Source organism: Ochotona princeps, chromosome 21 (genome assembly GCF_030435755.1).
Source record: "Ochotona princeps isolate mOchPri1 chromosome 21, mOchPri1.hap1, whole genome shotgun sequence".
NCBI classification, from domain to species: domain Eukaryota; kingdom Metazoa; phylum Chordata; class Mammalia; order Lagomorpha; family Ochotonidae; genus Ochotona; species Ochotona princeps.
This window is the reverse complement of record NC_080852.1, coordinates 35,116,971-35,141,958: the sequence shown is the minus strand read 5'-3', so window position 1 is coordinate 35,141,958 and position 24,988 is coordinate 35,116,971. Positions and strand designations below refer to the sequence as shown.

General features: G+C 47.5%; 1 pseudogene; it reads right to left on the bottom strand.

Moving 5' to 3' along the window:
* The window catches only part of LOC131482938 (signal peptidase complex subunit 2-like), a 37,322-nt pseudogene that overhangs the window by 6,313 nt on the left and 6,021 nt on the right, over nt 1–24,988 (bottom strand).

Sequence of the window (24,988 nt, the reverse complement as noted above, 5' to 3'; positions counted from 1 at the left end):
ATTAATTAGTGAAATTACTTGTTTACACTGCACTCCACAGTGCATATGAGTTAGAAGGCAGAACTGGGAGCATTCAGGACTAGAACTCAGGCAATCCGAAAAGACATTCAGGTGTCCCACTAGGAACCTTTACTACTCGGTCAATTGCCTGTGCACCAATCAGCTTTTTTACCCATTTTCTTCTTTTCATTGAAACAAAGTTCAGAAAATGTCAAATAACAAAAGGCACAAACAAATCAACAGAGATACACTACGTGAAAACATAAAACAATCTAAAACTAAAAATGCCACAGGCTATTTTAATTGGTTAAGAATACAAAATATAACAGGGAGATCTATTTTAAACAAATTAAAAAGCTGTGTTTTTCTTTTCAAATTCTCCCCAAATCTTAAAATACACACACCCAGACCCGGGGTGGTAGCCTAGTGACTCAAGTCCTCGCCTTGCATGCACTGGAATCCCATATGGGTGCTGGTGGTGTCCCAGCTATTGTATTTCCTATCCAGCTCCCTGCTTGTGGCCTGGGAAAGCAGCACAGGACAGCCCAAAGCTTTGAGACTCTGCACCCATGTGGAGAACCAGAAGAGGCTCCTGGCTCCTGGCTTCAGATCAACTCAGCTTTGGCCACTGAAGCCACTAAGGGAATAAACCAGTGACGGAAGATCTTTGTCTCTGTCTCTCCTCCTCTCTATATATCTTATTTTATTTTTATTGGAAAATCAATCTTTAAAAAAAAAAGATACATACACCCACAAAATAGTGTGAGAAGGAAATTTGTCATACTCAAATTGTACCCTGAATTCTCAGGCAAACAACCAATGAAATGGAAAATAACACAAAGTCACCAAAGAGGTTAATGATTTAAAAAAAAAAAAAAGGAAGTCTTTAAATGGTGCATAGCAGCACAGAGCTATGGGAAAAGTCTGTATGGCTTTAGCAAACATACTTGTCCCAAAAAGCGAATGAAACAACACTATCAGCAAATCAAAGAGGATACAACTAAACATCAGAGCTACAATTTCTCATATGTAGGCTAGAAACTCTATTTGGCCAGAATGGACTAGAGTCTCAGGACACAGCAGGAACATTTTAATGTTCATACTAAATGTTTCTTCCCCTACCCACTCAGTAATTCAGCATGAACCAGTAGTAACTGGGCCACTTTCAGAGTTGGTTATTTCTTTTTCTTGTTTTTCTTTAAAGATTTACTTGTCTTATTGGAAAGCCAGATCAGATTTACAGAGAAAAAGAGAGACAGAAAAACAGACCTTTCCATCTGTTGGTTTACTCTACAAATGGCCACAACAGCTGGAGCTGAGCTGATCTGAACCAGGAGCCAGGAACTCCTTGAGTCTCCCACGCAGGTGCAGGGTCCCAAGGCTTTGGGCCGTCCTCAACTGCTTTCCCAGGCCACAAGCAGGGAGCTGGGTGGGAAGTGGAACAGCCAGGACACAACCAACGCCCATATGGGATTCCAGCACTTGTAAGGTGAGGAGTTAGCCATTGAAAACATAGTGCCAGGCCCAGGTTATTGATTTTTCTTTCTGTGGCAAGACTGCCATGAATATTTCAAGTTCATATGCATCCTCAACCAGTGTTTCACTGTGGTCAAAAAACTTCGCAATGGACTTGGCAAACTCTCTTTGCCACTTCATTCTCCCAACTACAGTCAGGAACCATTACTACAAAGATCTTTCCTGTGACCACGAGAAAAATGCTATTCCCTTATATGAGGTATAAATGGTCCAAGTTCCCACAGTCACAAAACAGGGTGTGTCGCACAACACCAAAATGGGCTTGGACGCTGCAAAGGGGTAAGTATAAGCCCAAAGCCAAGCCATCATCCAAAGAAGCAGGAGATGGTGTCGAGGAGACCATCAGTTCTACCACAATTCTCCACATACTTGTGCTTTTGCAGAGGGAACTTTCTGGCAGACTCACCCAGAGAATTTTTCACAACAGATCCACGTCGATTTTTATGAGCTTGTCATCAGTCTCACTTACCCACAGTATTTCACTGCCTGCTGGGCCACAAATTCCACCACCCACTCCCCTACCGCAATTTCTGACAGCCGTCCTGTCTTCCCAATCAGCTTTTGAGGACAGAAGAAAGGCTTCATTATTCATCTTGCTGAGATCTTTGTCACAACTGTGAACAAGCAGACGCAGGCCAGGGGAGAGACCACAGCTGGCTCTTCCTCTCCAACCTCTGTTCCCACAGCTGCACATCTCACCCACAACGGAAACTGCTACAAACAGGAGAGGCAGGTGTTGTGGCATCGTGGGCATGAATGCCCACATCCCACGTGCACTCCAATTACTGTCCCAGATGCTCCAGTTCCTGGGAAAAGGGGTGGAAAACAGTCCAAGCGGTTGGGCCCCTGCCACCCAGGTGGGAGACCAGATAAAGCTCCTAGCTACAGGTTGGCCCAGGGCAGGCCACTGCGGCCATCTGGGAGAGAACCAGTGGATGGAAGCCAGCTAGCTCTCTCTAACTCTTTCAAAATAAACAAATACTTCTTAAAACAAAAAAAACAGAGAAACTTTCAACCAAGATTTGGTGGTTATTTTTTTTTTAAGTTTTCCTTTTAAATTTATTTATTTGAAAGGCAGAGTAACTGAGTGAGAGAGAGAATCTTTCCTCCGCCAGTTCACTCCCCGCAGCTACAATGGCCAGAGCTAAGCTGTTCCGAAGCCAGAGGGTAAGAGTTTCTTCTGGTCTCCCAAGCGGGTGTAGGCATCCAAGCACTTGGGCCATTTTCTGCTGCTCTCCCAGGTGCATTAGTACAGAGGTCGATACAAAGTATAGCATCCAGGACTCTAACTGGCATCCATACGAAAAAATATCAAAGATACTAGCCTCAATCTTGGCATTATTTTTCAGAGATTTTCTTCTTGTTATTTCGTTTCTTAGCTCCATGGCCAATATGATCTGTTTTCCCTTTAAAATCCTAGTTCGTTTCTTATTCTTGCATTTTCCTACCAGTGTGAATGCAACATAAGGGACAGACTGTAAATTTACAATATGCAAACAAGTTTCTAAGATAATCACCACTAGAGAAAGACTGTTTTGGGTACACATTTAAAATCTTAAAATAGGAGCCAGTGCCGTAGCTCAGTGGGCTGATCCTCCATTGCAAGCACTGGCATTCCCACATGGATGCTGATTCCTGCCCCACTCCCCATCCAGCTCCCTGCTTGTGGCCTGGGAGAAAGCAGCGGAGGATGGCCCAAAGCCCTGGGACCCTGCACCCATGGAGGAGACCCGGAAGAAGCTCCTGGCTCCTGGCTTCAGATCAGTTTCGGCTCTAGCCTTTGAGGACATTTGGGGAGTGGACCTGCAGATGGCAGATCTTTCTTTTGGTCTTTCCTTCTCTCTGTAAATCTGATCAGCCTTTCCAACAAAAATAAATTTTAAAAAAAAATTTAAGTAATATTTACATTAATTTATCAATTAAGAAATAAGTTCATACATACAGTGTGCAATACTAGTCCCATTCTCCAAGAAAACGAACCAGGTGTTTCTGGAGCAGTAGCTGATGTGAGGTTAGGGTAGGAGAAATACCATCTGCAGTGTCAGAAAACCAGGGAAACATTTCTGAAAAGGATGAGGCGTAGGGCCATAGACAGCAACCTACAGCACTCCTCCCAACAGTCAAAGAAAGGCAGGATAGTGGAAGCAACATAATAAATAAGGATAGCACTGTGCTGTAGCCCAAAAAACTAAACGCACACACCCCAACACACAAGGCCGTAACTGACGCATTAACAGATGGAAAGAAAAGCCACAACTCTGCCTCAGGAACAGTGCCCTGAGTAACTGCACAAGGAATAAGCAGCAAAGCCTAGCTGCTCACCGCCCCGGGGCAAGAGCCGCCAATGGATGCTAATCAGTGGGTGAGAGTTAAGAAGAAGCTCAATATTTGCATGCAAAGCATCTACTGATCTTTCCCCAATTAAGACACAAAGTGAAAGTGGTGACGTGGCCGGTACCACAGGACTGGGCTAGTGAGGTGAGACCAGGACCTCACCCTCATTCCAAACACAGAAAACACCAGACACAAAGTAAGGGACATTGTAAATACACAAACACACAGCCCTTCAAGGAGATCAAGGACCATGGCAACTAGGAAAGAACTGAAGAACTGTCAGAGCCCAGCAGAGGAAGCACAGGCAGTAACTGTACTGGGGAAATGTAGGCTGGATCCCGGAACAGAACAGCACAAATAGCACTGACAGTTTTTTCATAAACCCAATAGCTTAATTAATAGCACTGTATCAGTGCGTTTTTTTTAAGAATTGAGTACCATTTTATGATCTTGTTTTCATTTTCTTTTTATTCTATTTGAAAGAGAAACACAAAGTGAGAGACATTATCTTCCCTCCCAGCCAGGGTTGGGCCACGCAATCGCCAGGAACTGGGAACTCACGCGTGGTCTCCCACAAGGAGGCAGGGACCCTGAGCAGTAGAACCGTCGAGGAACCATTGAGGTGGAAAACAAGCCAGAATTCACAAACAGATCACAAAGTGCAGGGAACCAGTGGCTTACCACCCTAAGTCAGCAAAAACTCACTTCACAAAATGAAACTGTAACAGCTCCTCCAGCTGACTCCAGAGAAATACAAGTTTTCCTGTTCTGGCTCTTTTGCCCAACACCGTGACCTGCTACCTCCCACCTCCAGAGGTGAGTAGGAACACAAAGCTGAAATCAGAAGTTTAGCTGAGACTCAAACCCCAGCACTTGACTACGGGATGTGTTTATCCACTGCTGTGCCAAACACCCATTTCCATAGTGTAAATTTCTTGTTTTTGTTGAGTACTTTGGTTATGCAAGATATTGATATTCACTTGAAGCACACTGGATAAAAGACAGAAGTGAACTGTGACCTCAGCAATTTTTTTTTTGCATCCCTCTGTAAATCTCCAACTATTTTTAAAAAATTGCAAATAGAGAAGTTCGAGACATTTTCGGTTTGTGAAAAACATGGCTCTCAACTGTTTTTAAAAGCTGAGGATATTAAAAACTGTCACTTCTTATCTGCTAAGCTGTGTTCACTACTTCAGTAATTTCACACATCTGCTCGGCACCTACAAGGCCCTTCACACTAAGTCACAGGAATGAACCCCGAGTCCAGGAAGCACTGCCGTTGTGCTGTGGCATAGTGACTGGTGCTGTGTAACAGAACACACACCCCCGAGAAGGCCGGAAAGAACCTGGAAGGATGCCTAAGGGTGACAGGAAACACAAGTCCTCCTTCAGAACATTGTTACTGAAAAAAAAAAAGGCAAAACATCACATGGTAGGTTTCACTATACTTGCTGCACTTTCACTCTCAGAACACGTGATGTCCCAAAACTTCCCAGAAACCCTAACGCAACAAAGCATTTCTCCTGCTTCCCTTAGTTTACCGTCTAAATTCATTCTGATGTTTATCTTCAAGATATTCCTACCCTCAGTTTGCACTGGGGATTTTTTTTTTTTTTAATCAACATTTGCCTGCTGTTTCCTGGCACTAAGGTAGCCAGGGCAGCACGATCCCTCTCAGCGTGCACAGTCAACTCGGCACTGCTCACTCGAGGTGGCCCCACTCCCACATGACTGGACCACTCCCCGACCCCTTCAGCCTGGGGGTAGTGGCTCAGGGGGCCACGGTCAGTCCCTCCAGTCCCTCGGTGGGAACACTGCACTGTGTCCTGCCTGCGTGCTTATCTGGAAGCGGGCCACTCCTACGGGCAGTCAGTCACTCCTTGAACACTTGCATTAGGTGGAAAGGCAGACTCTGGGACACCAACTGCAAACGCCACGCCTTCGGCGCACTGTAATAACCATAATAAGAATGTCAGCACCCATTTAAACCAGACTGAGAGTGCGCCCAAAGGATTATAATTTTAAAAGTAGCGAGATTACACTTCACATCACTGAATCCTGTAGTTTTACATGGTAAAGGCATTAGGTGGTGTAGGATGGAGTCCCGAGTACTTTATCGCCATTCTGATGGCTCACCATCGTGCTAAGTCTACACAGGGCCGCCCAGAAGGCTCGGCACTGGTGCAGGGGTGTGCACGTCTCCAGGTCAAGAGGCCTGGACATAAAGACTTCCGTATCCAGGCCACTTTTACTTTCTTCCTTTTACCTTTATGATCTCATGATCTCCGACGAACACGCTTTATAAAGGCCTAACCGGATGAGAACAGAAAGCCTGGAGAAACCAGGCGCCGCCGTCCACCCCAGGACGCCCAGCCCAGGTGGTCGTGAAGACGACACCCACCCCCTTCCCCAAACCCTCTCGGCCCGTCGGGATCACGGCTCGACTGCCCGGGACCGGGACGCAGCCTCCGGGCCAGGCTGGCCAGCCCCGGGGAGCTCCCGCCGCGCCCACGCCCCTAAGGGCACTCACCGGCTCGCGCCGCCGCCCCACACTCGGTGCTCGAGCCGGCCGCGCCTCGCTTCCTCCCGGCGGCGGAGATCACGCATGCGCGCCGCGCCCCCCGCGGTCTCTCTAGGAAGCTGGGAGGCCCTGCGTCTCGGCTTCTCCTCGGCCCCGGCGCGGCGCTGAGCAGGTCGGTGACCGGCGCCTGCTGCCCCCGGGGGCCTGGGGACTCGGAGGACCCGGCCCTTGGACCACGCCGAGCCGAATTCCCACCCTCGGACCCACCCTGCGGCTCGCACTGCTTATCTCTGAGAACAGGATGCCCTCGGGGGCCCAAGTTCCTCCTCAGGCTAACTGGCCAGCGCCAGCAAGTCTCCAGGATGACTTGTCTCGGCCAGCTCCGGCCACCTCAGACTTCACTGTCATTTTTTTGGTAAATTACACAAGCACTGGTCGCCATGACAGAAAATGCCAGACCGTGACGGGAAGAAAAGGAGGTGAAATCCCCCCCCCAAGGAGAAGCACGTGTATTCCAAGGAGAAGCACGAACATCCCTCCCGTCCTAAGCCTATCTCAGCCCCTGGTTCCTCCTGGACTCCCAGAGACGCCCATGTGACCACGGGGCTCCTGCTGGGGAACACGGGACCGCTTCCACTCACAACAGTAGGTACTTCGATGTCTTTCACCGGAGCTCTTCACATGAGGCCGACCTGGGCTTCACCGGTACCCCCACCCTGAGGATACTCTCCCGCCCCTTGGCTGCTGCACGCAACACAACACCATTGGTAGTTGAAACTACAGAGTGTGGGATCGTGTCCTGCTCCACACCCTCTTAGATACACAGTTTCCTGAGGCACAGTCCTCCCTCTAGGAAGTAAAACTCTGCAAGTCTGCTAATCAGTCTGGGCTATCCCTATGGGCTCCTGTTTCCCCATTCTTTGGCCGTTTAGTTCAATAAACGGGTCATGTTGAGGCTCAGCCTTCAGTCCTGCTATTGGCTTTGGGACACCACTGGACAAGATTCCCCACAGGCCTCTCTTCTACGGTCCACAGGGCTACCCTGGATACCTCTCTGCACCCAGAAAACAAAAGTTATTCAGAGATCAGAATAGAAGCAGCAACACGCAGCTGACTGCTTCTGGACAGAAGGAGCGGTTACGGAGGCCACTCATTCCTCCCCGGACTTCCCTGAATGCAGGGAGCCACGCCCGCCAGGACCACCTCATGCCGGTCCACCACCAGCCCCCAAGAGCAAAAACTTCACACTGCCATGGGCTGTCGTCTGACTGCACTCACTGCTGGGTGGGCAATGCTGCAGCTGGTGGATGGACAGCTGTCTGCAGAAGAGCATCAGGAAAAAAACACCCCAATAGGTCAACGTGTCCTCTATTACTAGTACCAGGGAACCTTATCTGGGCACAGCCAGTGAGCCAACAGAGAGCAAACTGCAAGCAGTCACGGCCAGTGCCCAGAGAGCCTGGCAGACCTCAGCACGTGCCACTTGACCTTTCAGATGCTGTCCACCTGTGCCCTAGGCTTTGCTCCACTTGTTACTGAGTCCAAGCTTGTTTGCCCACCCTACCCCCCAACACACACAGTCATTAACTTGAGGGCAGGGTATTAAGAAAGAAATCAAGTTTATTCAGAGTGCTGGCAAATCAAGAGACAAGTGTTACAAAGAATCATTTTTGCGCTAGAGTTGTGACATAATGAGTAAAGCCACTGCTGAGCTATGGCAAGGCAACCTAAGCCTCTGCTTGCAGAGCCAGCCTCCAAACGGGCACCAGTTTGAGTTCCAGCAGCTCCCACTTCTGAACCAACTCCCTGCTTGTGGCCTGGGAAAGCAACTGAGAATGACCCAAGTCCTTGGGCCCCTGCACTCATGTGGGGGACCCAGAAGAAGCTCCTGGTTCCTGGCTTTAGATTGCATCAGCTCTGGCTGTTGCAGCTATTTGAGGAGTGAACCAGCAGATGGAAGTTCTTTCTGTTTCTCCTTCTCTCCGTAGATGTGCCTTTTAATATAAATAGAAAATATTTAATAGAATTCTTTATTTAAAAAAAAAAGGGAGAGAAAATGCTCCCACTAAGAATGGGCATCCCATGTGGGCACCAGTTCCTGTCACAACTGTTCCACTTCTGATCCAACTCGCTGCTAATGATCTGGGAAACATGCAGAAGCTGGCCCACACCCAAATGGGAAATGTGGAGGAAGTTCCTGCCTCAAATGGCCCATCCCTGATTGTTGTGGCCATCTAGATAGTGAGATAGCATGTGGAAGACTCTCTCTCTCTCTCTCTCTCACACTGTCTCTTCCCTTTCTTCCTCTCTCTCTGTAATTCTTTTTGTTTTCAAGCATTTATCTTATTTTTATTGGAAAAGCAGATTTACAGAAAGAAAGATCTTCCATTCAATGGTTCATTCCCCCCCCAACTGGTTGCAACAGCCTCAGCTGAGCCGATCCAAAGTCAGGAGCCAGGAGCTTCTTCTAGGTCTCCCACATGGATGCAGGATCCCAAGGCTTTGGGCCATCCTCTACTGTTTTCCAAGGTCACAAGCAGGGAGCTGGATGGGAAGTGGAGCAGCCAGGACATGAACCAGCACCCATATGATATCCTGGCATATATGCAAGGCAAGGATTTAGCTGCTAGGCCATTGCACCAGGCCCCCCCCCCACCTCTTATTTTTTTTCAAAAGCCCATCTTACCCATGTTCTCCAACAGGCAGTTTTTAAGTACAGGTAGCAGGAAAGGTTTGGGGGATGGGATTGCAAGGTTAAGAGGTAATGAAGATACAGACACCTGGGTACTAGTAAGGGTCCAAGAAGAACCAAGAAACTCCTCATCCTTGAACAGCTAATGATGTGAGTCTGGGCAAACTGATGCTATAAATCCTTTTTAAAAAATCTTTCATTCGGTGCCTAACTTCTGATGTCCTCAGGGTGAAAGACCCTCACCAAAAACCATGAGCTTTAGCAGCAGAAACGCCATTTTGCAAGGCTTTAACCACACCAAGAAAAACAGGATCTCTGGGGGGGGGGGGGGGGGACGTGCGAGGTCAGGACTAGCTTGCCAAACAGGATATCTGTGGTCGAACATCTGGCCCCAAAAGAGGGAAGAAACGTTAGGAAAGAGAGCCAACTCAGCGCCAACTCAGCTATTATCAGACTTCCTGGTACTAAGAAAAGTTGACTTCACAATAACCCTGGCCTCATTTAAATCCGCCAATCAGAACCCTGTAACTATGCATCTCGCTTCTGTACCGCGCTTTTTGCCTCCCTACCCTATAAAAACCCACCGCCCCAACCTGAAGGCGCACAAGTCCTTCGAGAGACTTTGTCGCCCCAGGTACCTGTGTATCTGAATAAACCTCTTGCTGTTTGCATCCGTACAAGCGGTTTCGCTGTTCCTTGGGAGGGGTCTCCTCAAGCGGAAGACACTCCGAGTGAGGGTCTTTCATTTGGGGGCTCGTCCGGGATTCGGAGACCCCCACCCAGGGACCACCGACCCATTCTCGGGAGGTAAGCTGGCCAGCGTCGGTATTGCGTTGTCTTTGTCTTTCTGTGATCTTTTGCGCCTGCGTCCGTACGACCCGGCCGTGTCGCCCAGTATCTGGCGGACTCGTGGAGGAGCCGACGGGCTCGGACTCCCGACCGCAGCCCTGGAAGACGTTCCAGAGGCATCTGGAGTCAGATTCTTGGCTCATTCACATTCTGTGAACCCTACCAGAGTCGGACTCTTTGGGGCTCCCCCATTGTCCGAGGGATACGTGGTTCTTCTGGGGGACGAGAGATCTGGACTCTCATCGCAGTCTCCATCTGAAATTTTGCTTTCGGTTTTGCGCCAAAGCCGCGCTGCGAAGTCGTTGTGTTTCTGTGCCTGCCTGTTGTTTGTGGTCTTCGTATTTAGCGTTCCATTATTCGGGATAATGGGGCAGTCTGTTACCACCCCTCTTAGCCTCACCTTGCAGCATTGGCGGGATGTCCAGGACACAGCTAACACTCGGTCCGTGGATGTTCGCAAGAAGAAGTGGATCACTTTCTGCTCATCTGAGTGGCCGACCTTCGATGTCGGCTGGCCACGAGATGGAACTTTTAACCTTGATATTATTTCACAGGTCAAGAATAAAGTGATGGATCCTGGTCCACATGGACACCCTGACCAGGTGGCCTACATAATTACTTGGGAGGCCCTTGCTTACGACCCACTCCCGTGGGTCAAGCCTTTTGTTACTCCTAAAGTACCTTTAACAACCGTCCCCTCTGTCCCTCTCCTTCCCACTCCGGCCACTCAACCCCCCTCTCAGTCTTCCCTTTACCCAACCCTTGTCAGACCCACACAGATTAAGGATGAGAAAAAGAAACCACCCAAGGTCTTACCCCCGGGAGAGGACCTCTTGATGGACCTGCTGACCGAAGAACCCCCTCCATATCAAGGACCAGGTCACCAGCAGGCAGCAGAAGCTGAACCAGAGAGGTCCCCAGCCGCCGACCCTGCGCCCTCTCCAATGGCAGGGCGGCTGCGAGGGCGCCGGGAGCAACCACCCGACTCCACTTCCCAGGCTCTCCCCCTGCGAGCCGGTCCAAATGATCAACTCCAGTACTGGCCATTCTCAGCTTCCGATTTATACAATTGGAAACATAATAACCCCCCATTTAGCAAAGATCCCTCTATGCTAACCTCATTGATTGAGTCTATTCTAGTGACACACCAGCCCACTTGGGATGATTGCCAGCAGCTACTACAGGCACTGCTGACGACCGAAGAAAAACAGCGAGTTTTCCTAGAGGCCAGGAAAAATGTTTTAGGAGACAATGGCCGCCCCACCCAGCTGCCTAATGAAATTGACGCAGCTTTTCCCTTGGAGCGGCCCGACTGGGATTTTACCACGGCTGAAGGTAGGAACCGCCTACACCTCTATCGCCAGTTGCTCATAGCGGGTCTCCATGGGGCAGCACGGCGCCCCACCAATTTGGCTCAGGTCAAGCAGGTAATACAGGGGTCTGAGGAAACTCCCTCAGCATTTCTTGAGCGGCTAAAGGAGGCCTACCGCATATACACTCCATATGATCCAGAAGATCCAGGTCAGGCCACTAATGTAGCAATGTCTTTCATCTGGCAATCAGCTCCAGACATTAGAAAGAAACCTGAGAGACTTGATAATCTCAAAGAAAGCTCTATCCAGGATTTACTTAAAGAGGCAGAACGTATTTTTAATAAGCGTGAAACTCAGGAAGAAAGGGATGAAAGACTTAGAAAGGAAACAGAGGAACGTGATGAGAGGCTAAGACGGGAGGCAGAGGAGAGAGAAAATGTCAGGGACCGCAAAAGAAACAGAGAAATAAGTAGACTGCTGACCACCGTAGTATCAGGGCAAAGGCAGGAAAGACAAGGGGGAGATCGGAGAGGCCCTGCAAAGAAAAAGGGCATTGGATAAGAGACTGCCCTAAAAAACCTAGGGGACCCAGGAGGCCAGGACCTCAGACCTCCCTACTGACCCTAGAAGATTAGAGAGGTCAGGGCCAGGAGCCCCCCCCTGAGCCCAGGATAACTCTTAATGTTGGGGGGCAACCTGTCACATTCCTGGTGGACACCGGGGCACAACATTCGGTGTTGACCCATGTCCCGGGACCTTTGAGCGACAGATCGGCTTGGGTCCAAGGAGCCACTAGAGGAAAAAGATACCGATGGACGACTGACCGAAGAGTGCAGCTGGCAACCGGTAAGGTGACTCATTCTTTTCTACATGTTCCAGATTGCCCCTATCCATTATTGGGGCGAGACTTGCTTACAAAATTGAGAGCTCATATACATTTTGAAACTAAAGGGATTCGAATAACCGACCCAGAGGGAGCGCCCCTCCAGGTCCTTACCCTCCAATTGGAAGATGAATATAGATTATATGAGACTCTGGAGCCAAATAATACAGAGACAAGAAACCCAGAAATGGACTCTTGGATAAAAAGATTTCCTATGGCTTGGGCTGAAACCGGGGGGATGGGTCTTGCGCTCCAACAGCCTCCTTTGGTCCTTGAACTAAAAACAACTGCAACCTCGGTCTCTATAAAACAGTACCCAATGTCCCAAGAAGCTTATCAGGGTATCAGACCGCATATCAAGAGACTTCTCGATCAAGGCATTTTGGTCCCCTGCCGGTCACCTTGGAATACCCCGCTTCTTCCAGTAAAGAAGCCAGGAACGGGGGACTATAGACCTGTACAGGACTTGCGAGAGGTCAATAAAAGAGTGGAAGATATCCACCCCACTGTGCCAAACCCCTACAACCTGCTTAGCACACTCCCGCCTACTCACATTTGGTACACAGTCTTGGACTTAAAAGATGCCTTCTTCTGCCTCAGGCTTAGCCCACAAAGCCAACCTCTGTTTGCCTTTGAATGGAAAGATTCAGACTTAGGACTTTCAGGTCAATTGACCTGGACCAGGTTGCCTCAGGGCTTCAAAAATAGCCCTACGTTGTTTGATGAGGCTCTCCATCGGGACCTCGCAGACTTCAGGGTTCAAAACCCGACTCTGATGCTCCTACAGTATGTAGATGATCTCCTGTTGGCTGCAGCCACCGAAGAAGCTTGCCGCCAGGGCACTGAGTCCCTGTTACGAACTCTGGGACAATTGGGCTACAGAGCCTCTGCAAAAAAGGCACAACTATGCCAAACCCAGGTCACATATCTGGGATACCAGTTAAAGGATGGACAGAGGTGGCTAACTGCCGTCCGCAAGCAGGCGGTAGCTAATATCCCTGCCCCAAAGAATTCTCGTCAACTACGAGAATTCCTGGGGACAGCTGGGTTCTGCCACCTATGGATCCCCGGGTTTGCTGAAATGACAGCCCCCCTTTACCCCCTTACAAAACAAGGAGCGACATTTAATTGGGGATTCGAACAGCAGCGGGCCTTTAATAATATCAAGCAGGCTCTTCTAACCTCCCCCGCTCTGGGCCTCCCCGATATCGCGAAACCCTTTGAATTATTTGTTGATGAAAAACAGGGCTACGCAAAGGGAGTCCTGACCCAGAGATTGGGGCCCTGGAGGCGGCCTATTGCCTACCTCTCCAAGAAACTGGACCCAGTTGCTTCCGGCTGGCCACCCTGTTTGCGAATGGTGGCAGCCATAGCAGTTTTAACTAAGGATGCTGGCAAACTGACTTTAGGACAATCATTGACTATTTTGGCGCCTCATGCAGTCGAGGCCCTAATCAAACAACCGCCAGACCGCTGACTCTCCAGTGCCCGTACGACCCATTATCAGGCTATGCTCCTGGACACAGACCGGGTGCACTTCGGCCCGGTTGTTGCCCTTAACCCAGCAACCCTGCTTCCCCAACAGGAGGGTGTAGAGCAACATGACTGCCTTCAGATCCTTGCAGAAGTGCACGGGACCAGACCAGACCTAACGGATCAGCCTCTCCAGGACGCGGACTTCACCTGGTATGCTGACGGGAGCAGCTTCATGAACAATGGGGAACGGAGAGCCGGAGCAGGGTAACCACGGAAACAGAGGTAATCTGGGCTAAGGCCCTTCCATCCGGGACTTCGGCTCAGAGGGCTGAACTCATCGCCTTGACCCAGGCGCTTCAAATGGCAGAAAGTAAGAAGCTTAATGTTTACACTGACAGCCGTTATGCTTTCGCCACAGCGCATATCCATGGAAAAATATACCGAAGGCGAGGGTTATTGACCTCTGAGGGCAAAGAAATTAAGAACAAATCTGAGATCTTGACCTTACTTAAGGCCCTGTTTTTACCTCAAAAACTGAGCATCATACATTGCCCGGGGCACCAAAAGGGACATACCCCTGAAGCAAGAGGCAACCGGCTGGCGGATTCAGCTGCCCGAGAGGCAGCACTTAGAACAAAACCCTCATCTTTAGCTCTCCCCCTAACATCCCAGGAGACTCATTCTAATTTGTACAGCCCCCTCCCATACAGCCCAGAGGACATAGAGCTATTAAGAAAAATAGGGGCCAAATATAACCCTGACACAGGATATTGGACATTCCATGACAAGCCTGTCATGCCCATGAAATGGACGCATGAAATGATTACTCATTTACATAAGCTAACTCATCTCGGCAGCAAAAAGATGAAAACCCTCTTGGACAGAGAAGATAGCTGTTTTTATTTACTAGAAAAAGATGATGTTTTACAAACTGTGGTGGATTCGTGCAAAGCCTGCACGCAAGTTAACGTAGGAAGAACCAAGTTAGGATCAGGAGCCCGAGCACGAGGACATCGACCGGGGACTCACTGGGAAATTGATTTCACTGAGGTGAAACCTGGACAATACGGTTACAAGTACTTGCTGGTATTTGTGGACACTTTCTCAGGTTGGGTAAAAGCTTTCCCCACAAAACAGGAAACGGCCAAGATTGTCACAAAGAAACTCTTAGAAGAGATTTTTCCCAGGTACGGCATGCCCCAAACACTAGGGACTGATAATGGACCTGCTTTTGTTTCCCAGGTGAGTCAATTAATAGCCAAACTTTTGGGGATTGATTGGAAATTACATTGTGCTTACCGTCCCCAGAGTTCAGGACAGGTAGAACGTATGAATAGAACCATCAAGGAGACTTTAACCAAATTGACGCTCGCAACTGGCTATAGAGACTGGGTACTCCTCCTTCCATTGGCCCTCTATCGGGCCCGGAACACCCCGGGCCCTCATGGACTTACCCCCTTTAAAATATTGTATGGAGCTCCTCCACCACTTGTTAATTTCTTTAATTCCAATGTTGCCGACTCTGCTAACAGCCCTTCTCTAAAAGCTCATTTACAGGCGCTACAAATTGTCCAGAGGGAGGTCTGGAGACCGCTGACCGCAGCCTACCAAGAACAACTCGAAAAACCAGTGGTGCCGCATCCCTTCCAAATAGGAAACACTGTGTGGGTCCGCAGACACCAGACTAAGAACCTGGAACCTCGGTGGAAAGGCCCTTACACCATCCTCCTGACCACCCCAACAGCCCTGAAAGTTGACGGTATTACAGCCTGGGTCCACGCCTCCCACGTAAAGGCCGCTCGTGCTCCTGAAGAAGCAGAACCCGGTGCATCACCAACATGGAAGATTCAACGCACTCAAAATCCTCTAAAGATAAGACTTACCCGTGGGGCTCCCTGATTATTATAGGGGTCTTGTTAAATTTTAAACTGGTTCACAGTAGTCCCCATATCTCCCGGTCGATGACTTGGGAAGTCATCTCCCAAACTGGAGATGTTGTGTGGTCAATCTCCCAAGTTGCCCCCCCCCGGAACCTGGTGGCCTGATTTAACCCACGATGTGTGCGACCTGGCAGCCGGACTCAAAAATTGGGACATCCCCACAATAGATCCCACAAAAGAAAGACCTAAATGTGTCCCCAAGCCTGAGCATGACTTATGCCCATGCCCACGTACGGACAACCTTATAGGATGTTCCCATTCCCGCTTTCGAGTAGAGTTACAAAAACTCCCATTCTATGTTTGTCCAAAAGATGGGAGAGATAGAACTCAAACACACACTTGTGGGGAGATAGATACTTATTATTGTGCTGCATGGGGTTGTGAGACATCTGGGACAGTCTATTGGAAACCTAATAAAAAAGACTGGATCCAAGTCAGCCGGAGCAAGCATACTCCGACCGGCTCAGGCCCCGGCGCTTGCCTCTTTAACCCAGGAGCAAGAAAGAGGTGGTGGGAAGGTGGAGACTGTAAAGATTTCTCTTGCAATCCCCTTAACATCTCCTTTACTCCTGAAGGGAGAAAAATAAGTGACCTGACAGAATGGCTTAAGGGAAGGACCTGGGGTCTGAGGTTTTATATGTCAGGAACAGATCCAGGACTTATTTTCACACTTAGATTACGCCTGGACCAGGGTCCCCCACAGCCCATTGGCCCCAACCCAGTCCTCCCTAGACAGAGAAAACCATCCTTACCGGCACCCCAAGCCCCACGGGTTCACAATATACCTATGAGGCCACTCCAAAACAAAATTACTACCACATCATCTCCCCAGACTAGCAATAGTGCCGTAGCAGCCACCTTCTCTCCCTATAGTTCTACAACAGGGGACAGGTTACTCAACCTATTACAAGGAGCCTTCTTGACCCTCAACTTCACAGATCCAGATCGGACTCAGGATTGTTGGCTATGTCTGATCTCTAGACCTCCGTACTATGAAGGAACAGCCATCTCAGGAAATTATACCAACCACACCTCTACACCCACTAACTGTGCTACTGTTCCCCAACATAAATTAACCCTGTCTGAAGTATCTGGGCAAGGTCTTTGTATAGGAACCATTCCCAAGACCCATCAGGCATTATGCAGCCAAACCAAATTATTAACCACAGGGACCTATTATTTAGCAGCCCCCAATGGAACCTACTGGGCATGCAACACTGGGCTGACTCCATGCATTTCCTCTATGGTACTCAACATGACTTCTGATTATTGCGTTTTAATAGAATTGTGGCCCAAAATTGTTTACCATGATTCCGAATACATTTTTAACCACTTTAAAAATAAGCCTCGAACCAAGAGAGAACCAGTGTCCCTCACTTTGGCCTTGTTACTCGGGGGAATTACCATAGGAGGAATAGCGGCAGGAGTAGAGACAGGAACTACCGCTCTCATACAGACCGGTCAATTCAAACAACTCCAGAGTACCATGCATAATGATATAAAAGCACTAGAAGAATCGGTTAGTGCCCTTGAGAAGTCTCTGACTTCCCTTTCAGAGGTAGTCCTGCAAAATAGGAGGGGGTTAGACATCCTATTCCTACAACAGGGAGGACTGTGTGCGGCACTAAAAGAAGAATGTTGTTTTTATGCAGATCATACCGGGCTAGTACGAGATAACATGGCCAAACTCAGAGAAAGACTCAAACAGAGACAACATTTACTTGAGTCAGAACAAGGCTGGTTCGAAAGCTGGTTTAACCGATCACCCTGGTTCACGACCCTGGTGTCCTCCATTATAGGACCCCTAATTATTCTCCTCCTAATCTTGTTTTTTGGACCCTGTATCCTTAATAAATTAGTCCAGTTTATAAAAGACAGGTTGACAATCATTCAAGCCCTAGTACTGACCCTACAGTACCGTCCGCTCAGACAATATGATCCAGAAATTACAGAGACCACCACCTAGCCGAATGAAAGATTTCATTCGGAGTTATAAGAAAAATGGGGGAATGAAAGACCCTCACCAAAAACCATGAGCTTTAGCAGCAGAAACGCCATTTTGCAAGGCTTTAACCACACCAAGAAAAACAGGATCTCTGGGGGGGGGGGGGGGGGGGACGTGCGAGGTCAGGACTAGCTTGCCAAACAGGATATCTGTGGTCGAACATCTGGCCCCAAAAGAGGGAAGAAACGTTAGGAAAGAGAGCCAACTCAGCGCCAACTCAGCTATTATCAGACTTCCTGGTACTAAGAAAAGTTGACTTCACAATAACCCTGGCCTCATTTAAATCCGCCAATCAGAACCCTGTAACTATGCATCTCGCTTCTGTACCGCGCTTTTTGCCTCCCTACCCTATAAAAACCCACCGCCCCAACCTGAAGGCGCGCAAGTCCTTCGAGAGACTTTGTCGCCCCAGGTACCTGTGTATCTGAATAAACCTCTTGCTGTTTGCATCCGCACAAGCGGTCTCGCTGTTCCTTGGGAGGGGTCTCCTCAAGCGGAAGACACTCCGAGTGAGGGTCTTTCAAGGGGAGGTAAGCGTCAAACAGAATTCCTCTAGTGACAACATGTCTACACACACAGGGTTAGGCAGCAATGGTCTGAAGTTAAGTTAGCAAGGTGGGGGAAAACACAATATGAAGATGGTGATACGATGGGAGGGAAACAGATGGCACAAGCTGAGTTCACCGAGGAGAGATCAGAATGATTGATAAAAGGTGGCCTTAGCGAAGGAACTGCAACCTGAGGTGGCACAGAATCCCATGACTATAAATATTTTGAATGTGTCACCAGCCTTGGGAGCAGACCATCTGACAGGAACTGTGGCCTTCGGGTGAGCAACATCACCAGCCCGTGGTCCAGAATGAAGGAAGAGGATAAAGTAAGTAGCCTGCGTCTCTCTTCTGAGCTCCAGCCAGGCCTTCCCACTGCCCCAACGCAACTGGATGCCAATGGGCTAGGAGGGGTGGATATAGAGGAGCAAAAAACTACACACAACACGAGCAAAATGGAAAGGTGGAAACTCATAGTCAACGCTAAACTTTCACTAATTCCTCTTGAAAATAACATTCTTAGGTAACTCAGTGTAGGCAGAGGAGTTGAATACTTAGAACCACTCATGATAAAGGGATTTAGAGTTTTGTTTAGGAAATTTTCTTGGGTTTGGCACAATGGCTCAATGGCTAAATCCTAACCTTGCAAGTGCCAGGATCCCATAGGGCCACTGTTTCGTGTCCTGGATGCTCCACTATGCATTCAGCTCCCTACTTATAGTCTGAGAAAACAGTAGAGGATGACCCAAAGCATTGGAACCCTGCATCCATGTGGGAGAACTGGAAGAATCTTTTGGCTTCTGGCTTTGGATCAGCTTCATTCTGGTCATTGAGGTCATTTGGGAGTGAACCAGTGGATAGAAAATCTCTCTTTCTCTCCGTAAATCTGATCTACCTTTCCAATAAAAATAAATAAATCTTCAAGAAAAAAAAAAACTTTTCCCAACATAGATCTTGAACAGGCTCAGAGGGATGTGTTTGCTGATAACACGCACCCTCATTGAGTGTGATCAAAAACATGAGCTAGGGTCTGCATTGTAGCATGGCAGGTAAAACCACTGTGTGCAATGCCAGCATCCCATGTGAGCTCTCTTTGAGTTCCAGATGCTCCACTTCCTATCCAGCTCCTACCAATGGCCTGGGAAAGCAGTGGCAAACCATTCAAGTACCTGGGTCACCTATCACCCACACGCTCGATCCAGAAGAAGCTCCTAGCTTCAGCCTAGCCCAAGCTGGTTCTTGCAATCATTTGGCAGGTGGACCAGCAAATGGACGATCTTTCTAGTAACTCTGCCTTTCAAATAAACAACAAAAAATCAGGTGGTGTTAGAGCTTACAAATTTCTAGAATAGCTTACTTAGTCTGTAAGCTGTTACTTTTAAAAAGACTCAAACCAAGAGATAAGAAATTCATTTGACAGTACACTTCACTCTATGGTTTACAAAGCAGAGCAAGTATTCTGACCTTTTTCAAGGACTGACTGTTAAGACATTCAGATTCTTCTTGAAGAAATTATAGCTGAAGCTTATCTAGCTGAGAGGTTTGATTTCACTGAATCATGCTGACAAGGAAACAAAGCTTTCATTTTGTGTCTACTTACAATCAGAGATAGTGTTGCAGGGAAAGCAGGGTGACTGAGTTTTGGTTAAATGGTTGTGGGGGCTAGCCTTGGGGTCTATCTAAAACCTGTGGCTTCCACTCTAAGTTTCCTTTAACAGTATCTACAAAAAGATAAGCAGCTTAAGAACTAAAACCATCCTGAAGGCTGCAATAACCAGGCATTCCATTTCCATTGGAGCCCAGCAGTAGGCTACAAGTTGGTGAGCAAAGGTAGTGTAACTGGTGACCAGAGTAATTTATATATCCCAATCCTGAGATGCCTACATAGTTTCTTGTTGCCACTTGCTCCAATTGGCATGGGTGAGAGTCAGCGAGATCTCTAATTACATAGAATTACAACTCCTTTGGCCCTAACGGCAGACTCATGCTAATGCATACTTGCATACTTCTGCTCAGTTATTACTGGGGCCCTGTTGAGAAATGGCTGCCATGCAGGTAACTTTGAACAACAGAGGTAAAATAATATCCAGCTGCAGTACATGTTGACTCCAACAGTCAAACATGCCTACCACTGCTGAACTTTTTGGTGGACAGGGGCAGTCAAGAACAACTTTTGATTTTATCAGAAATACTCCTCTGATGACTGGCGCAGAGGCTCCAGAGACTTCGTTTGCTGAGCAAGGTAGAATCTCATCAGGACTAACAGCCTGCATGTGTCAGAATGTCCTTAACTTTATGTAGTAACTTATTAACTTATTTCTTAGGTTGGCAATGAGAAACTCATCAACATAGTGAATAACAAGTTCTTTTAGCTGTAACTGGACATGTGCAGATCAGGAGAACTGAAGTATTGCTATGACTGAATTATGTTTCCCAGAATTCAAACACTGAAGCCTTAGTGCCACTGGAATGCATGTGGATTAGGTCCTGAAGCCAGGAAAGGGGAAGCCTAGAAACATGTACTGTTCAACGCGAGCAAAGAACAACCCTTCTCTTGGCTATCCAGAGACCATCAGAGACACTATCTGAGTAGATGAGAAGGCCTGCAAAACCAAAGCCAAGGGAACAACCTCTACCTGATAGACCGATAGGATCAGTCCATCAACCCAAAGATCCTGGAGGGGACAGCCCCAAACCACAGAGAATTATTTCTAAGTCTTAAGATTTCATAGGATTTGCCTTGTTAAGTTTTGAACATGGATGGGACCCATCACCCCTTATTTCCTTCCAAGTTCTCCCTTTTAGAATTCAAATGTCTATAATCCATTCCTATCTCACCACATCTGGTAGCTTCACAGTTTCACAGCTGGGGAGGAATTCTGAGTCAGAGAAAGATGTAGTTTCACCTCTCTAGGTGAGACATTAAGCTTTACCTGACACTAGAATGAGTTCAAACTTCTGAGGTTTGGAGAATGGAATGAATATATTTTGCACACAAGAACATGAACGGAATGTTAATCAAAGTAGAATTGTTAGGGAATGAATGTTTCATGCTCAAGTCCTAATCCTAAAAGTGATGGTATTAGGAGGTGTTTTTTGACAGGCACTTTAGGAGAAAATTAGGGTTAGATTTGGTCATGAGCCTGGGGACAAACACAATGAGATTAACGCCTTTAAAAGAAGGGTGAGGGGCACCAGTGATCTTGTTTTCTCCAAAACATAAGGACAGAGCAGAAAGGCATCATCCACACACCAGAGCGAATCCTTACCAACACTGGCCCACACTTGCACCTTCACGTTTCACTTTCAAATTTAGAGAATTGTGATGAACAAATAACCCAATCCATGGCATTTTGTTACAGCAGCATAAACAGACTACCACAGTTGTTAAAAGATACATCCCTCCCAGTTTTCTACCCATGGCCAAATAGAATGATGCATTATTTGTAAAATGGATTCCAGGAATAATGTCCTAGTTATGTAAACTATCTCAAGTAATAAAAAATAAAACAAACCCCAAACACCTTCTAAATTCATTTCTCAGAGCCTCCAAAACACTACCAAAATAAATCTAGATCTGTAGTTAACAAAAAAGAAGCATATTTTATTCAACATGTGTAGACATTTCAATTACGTACAAAGTTGTCAACAAACTGCATTACAAAAAAGGACACAGCTCATAAAATTATCACAAATGTAAAAGACTTACTAGAACTTAGCAATCATTCTTAATTTTTTTAAAGTATAATAATTGCCATAGTGTGTGCATATTATGGTCTAAATATGGTTTTTAAGTACCTTACACAGAATCTTGGCTTGCTCTTGGAGGGCTTGGAGGGCTTGGAGGTCTGGACGCTCAAACAGAACCCCTAACCTAATCAGCCACTTCTGCTGGTCAGGGTGGGATGGTGTGGTCTAGCCTGGCTACTTGGAAGTGGCTGGAGCCATCTTGGCTCGGGCAGTCAGAGTGCCAATCAGCGCCCGGCTCCATCCTCTGGCTGCCTAGGGGTGAGCTCTGGGGACTTGGGATTGTAGAATTACTACCAAGGACATCCACGGATAAGGTTACCATCCCTGTAGGTGAGTAATGAATCCTGAGGGACTCCTTATGACAGGGCCACTGTACTTGCAGGTAAGCAAGAGGACTGAGACCTGGTGTTTTGGAGGGGGAGACACCAGAGTTCTGTATGAGTCAGAACAATCACCTGCCCACATGGAAGTCATGAGAAGGGCTTGTCAACACAGAACATTGCTGACCACCACACGACAGTCTACTCGAAAGCTAGGGCTGAGGGTCTATCTAATAGGACTAGATCTCAGTACCTAAGGGCAGGAACAGGGGATGGGTCACATTAGGCAGGGCCATGACACTAACCAGCACGAGAGAAACCCAGGTTCGGAGATAGGTTCTGTAGGGGATATGTGGACCCAACCTTCTGGAAATACAAGTCCCACTGGTTCACTTAAGAGTTGGAGTGGTGATGGACTGAGCTAGGAGTGACCACAAATCCACCAACACTCACGGGTACTGGGAACAAGAATAGGCTGGGCAGGTCCAGGCTAAAGTACCTGCATGTATGCAACATTCATCAGCTCATCCAAAGGCCAAGATGGAGGGGCAGACTATGCCGGACAAAGGCCTAGTACCGACTGGCATGCGTAAGATCTGGGTCTGGGAGTGGGCCGAGCGGGAGAACTTGAAAAATACCCCTATGGTGTCATAGAGCCTACTGGTGAGGACGTGATCCAGGCCTGGGGTTTGGGCAAGCTGAGCAAAGCAGCTCCATCAGTTGGCTAGTGTTTGGGTTGGTTTTGGAAGGGGGTGGACTGGGCAGGGCCAAGCAAACCTTATGTCACTGGCAGGTGCAGAAACCAGACTGGAGCATGGGTCAGGCCGGGCTAGGCTATCACACCTACTGGTTTGCATGAACCAAGGATGGGAGCAGACTGAGCAGGACCAGTGTCCAGAACCTGCCAGCAAGAGTTGGGACTGGGACAGGCCAGATCAGGCCAGTCTACAGCATCCAAATGCAAAAGCCAAATCTCGTGGGGGCTATGCCAAGCTGGATCAGAGCAACCACTGGCACATGTGAGATATGAGGCTGGGAACAGGCCTGGTTGGGGAGCAAAGGGTACACCCTGGCTGGGTTGTGATTTTTAGTGGTGACTGCAAGAGCCAGAATGGGGGCTGTGGTCTGATCTGGAAATGATTGCAGTATCCCTCAGCACAAGTGTAGGCTGAGTCTGGGGTACACCAGACTGGGCTAGACTCCAGCAACCACTGATGCTTGTGAGAACCAGGGTGGGTGTAGGACTAGGTTTCTGCCCCTGTTGAGCCATGCATGAGCTGTGTCTGGGTGTGAATCAGGCTTGGATGGGATGTAGCACCCAACCAGAATCACTAAAATAAACTGCTTCTTCAAAAAAAAAAACCCGAATAAAAGGGAACTTCCTAAATGCAATGGTGTGCTTATCAGAACCCAAGAATAAACACATATGAAACTGCAAAATATTAAAAACATCCTTCTATTGGAGTAAGACATGGACTGTTCATAATCCATTATTCAACATTTTTTGAAGTTTTGGCTAATTCTAATAAAAGATTAGCAATGGAGATAAACCGATAATTATATAGAGAGATCCACAAAAGGTAGGACAAGAAATTAATATTAAAATATGTGTGTATGCATCAGGATCACTGGCTCCAGACAAAATTTCTTCAAAAGCAATTCCATTAATTCTATTTCTATTAGCAATAACCAAAAGGAACTAAGGTATATTTTTCAAATGCAGGCATTTTTTTTTCTGTCTCAGAGTCTCAGGCTTTCTCAGAATGCCAGGACATTTTTTTTTTTGAAGATTTGTTTTATTTATTTAAAAGGCAGGGTAGAGAGAGAGACAGAGAAAGATCTTCCACATGCTGGTTCACTCTCAAAATAGCCACAACAGGGTCTGGCTTAGGCCAGCTTGGACCAAGCCAAAGCCAGGAGCCAGGAGCTTCTTCCAGGTTTCCCACATGGGTACAGGGGTCCAACCACTTGGGCTATCTTCCATTGCTTTCCCAGGCACATTAGCAGAGACCTGGATTAGAAGTGGAGCAGGGTCTGGAACTGGTGCCCAGATGGGATGCCTGCAATACAGGTGGTGGTTTATCCCACTGTGGCATAACACAGGCTCCTAGGACATCCATTTCTACTGAACACCTACTTCAGACTGGTGGCAGCGGGCTAATACCATATGAATAATGCAGGTCTCCACACTCCAGAGGCTTAGGGGAAGAACAGACAAGAATCAAAAGGTAAAAGGCAGCAATCACCACAGAGTGTAGTCCTAATAAACACTTGACAGAAACACCCAACTCGAAGGTGCAAGGCTACAACTACATGCTCACACAGAGTTGGCCTCTTCTCTGGAGTCTGGTAGTTCCCAAACTAAAATTAGTCTTTAAAAAGTCCACCTGAATATATTTTAAATATGCTTATTATATATATATATCCTTATTTTTATATGTCTGAAAGGCAGACCAAGACAGATCCTCCAGCCACTAGTTCATTCTCTGTAACACCCAGGGCTTGGCCAAGACAAAGACAGAAGTAAAATCCTGTGATAAGATACCACTTCCATCTTTAAAACTTTCTTATCCAGTGACTATATGAGGGGAAAATCAAATTTTAAAAAATCATTTAACAATAAGTGATAAAATATTATCCACATGTTAAAATTACACCATCATCAATCTTACGAGGCTACTTAAGTTGATAGAGCAGTATACTCATACACATCAAGAACACTTAACAAGGCAACTTGAAAGAAGTATACAACAGTACTGCTAACTTGAAGAACTGAGGTCCAATCAGCAGAAGTTTAAGAGCAATCAAAAAGCATTCAAAA